The sequence below is a fragment of the Branchiostoma floridae genome, chromosome 8 (assembly GCF_000003815.2).
Source record: "Branchiostoma floridae strain S238N-H82 chromosome 8, Bfl_VNyyK, whole genome shotgun sequence".
In the NCBI taxonomy this organism is placed as follows: domain Eukaryota; kingdom Metazoa; phylum Chordata; class Leptocardii; order Amphioxiformes; family Branchiostomatidae; genus Branchiostoma; species Branchiostoma floridae.
This window is the reverse complement of record NC_049986.1, coordinates 5,089,263-5,091,002: the sequence shown is the minus strand read 5'-3', so window position 1 is coordinate 5,091,002 and position 1,740 is coordinate 5,089,263. Positions and strand designations below refer to the sequence as shown.

Genomic DNA, 1,740 nt, shown 5'->3' with positions numbered 1-1,740 from the left:
TAAATTCCTGACATACTTGTGCAATTCTGGGATTCTGACAAAATGAAAGCACACTATACTGTTAGGCTCACCCATGAAGCATCACCAAAAACTGTACTTTTGCAATATTTCTAAGTCTAATGAACAGTTTGCCTCATTATCCATCTTCTTGGCATTCATCACTCTAGAGTATGCCAAACTTGTACCTAAAGGCTGATACATACCTTTAGGTCATACCAAGGAGGTTAAAAAGGTTTAACCTCCTTGGTCATACCTGGACCACAATGACGTTCGATATACAATGTAGGTTGTTCTGGACCAGGTGACTCGCTGCACACCAGTAGTCAAGGTCAACTATGGGCCCCTTGGTGTGTGACCTTGGTACTCAGAACAATCTGTATTTTGTATCTGATTTGACCTGGACAACATTATGGTGACTGTCTTAATTTTTTGATGGCAGACAGCTTGTGATGCAATCAAGAGGTGGTGTTAATGTGGGCCCACTTGCAGCTTAAGCTTGCTCTGGAACTGCAGGGGCATTTTCGTATAGAAATATCTTAAGGAGGATAACTACATTTTGTAAACAAAGGAACAATCTATGTACAACTGCCTGGACATAGATGGCAACAATCATTCGATCAAATTAGGAGCTAGTTTTCAAAATTAATGAGGAAAGTTAAATTCACTGCATTTAATGATAGGACTCTCAAACGTATGACATATGTATTAAACTGAGATAAGAATGTTGATAGATATCAATTATGCAGTATAAAAATCCCCCTTCAAAATTGGGCTCTTCCAGCACACCTCGTGTAAAACTAATAAATGAACCAGTCCCAAAAAATTCACTCAAAACATGGACTTTTGTATAATCAACCCAGTCCAAAATTGATCTAAAAGTGACTTTGAAAAAAGGGTCCCCCGTACATGAATGGACTCTTCCAGATTACACATTTTCCGATGAAATATACCCCCAAACCTCCAAACAAACCATTTTGAGTAGTGAGTGTCAAAAGTGTGAATAAAGCCCACGTGGCATAGGTCCATGGCATCCCTGTAACATTACCAAGTTTCGGATCATTTTAGTTATCAGGCTAGCTCATTGGCTGGTCACTTAATTAAACAGTGGGAGACAATACCAGGTGGTGGGGTCAATGACACTACATGTAGAGGTTCTAAATGAAAATTTAAAAAAAAATGCAAAAATACCCTAATAAATCCTTTTGAAATGGTTGATGCCAAATATTATACATGGATCCTTTGAATAAATATCTAAATGCACCCCTGTTTAGTCATTTATTTATTTCTGTATTCTTTAACCAGGGTAACTCTCTCAGTGGCTTTAGATCACTGCTTTCCAGGGAGGGCCTGTGTACACATATACACAGAGTTTACACACAATACAATACATTTATGTACATAACAAAGACAAGTCTATCATACAAATCAAAAACATAACAATTCTCATAGTCGTTATCCATGTTATGAACCACTGAGAACCATGCGAACTCCTACCCAAACCCCCCCTAATTTAGAAATAGACTAGTCCTGTGACCTCATCCTGTGACCTCATTCTGGTGCTAGAATCCTGGAGAAAGGACACAATAAACCATGTGCTCCTCAAAATGTCTAGTGTTCGGCTAGTTATTTGCAATTCTTAAATAGCCTTACCACCGGCTCATAACTAATGGCGTCACGGACACGGAGAGGAATTGTGATGACGGTCAGCACGGTATAGAGGAACAGAACTGTATCCAACGC

The 1,740-nt window shown here is 39.0% G+C and overlaps 1 protein-coding gene across 1 annotated transcript in view; it reads left to right on the top strand.

The window, feature by feature from the left end:
- Positions 1 to 1,740, top strand: part of LOC118421291 (protein zer-1 homolog) — a 75,022-nt gene that overhangs the window by 29,653 nt on the left and 43,629 nt on the right. The gene's annotated exons all lie outside the window — the stretch shown is intronic.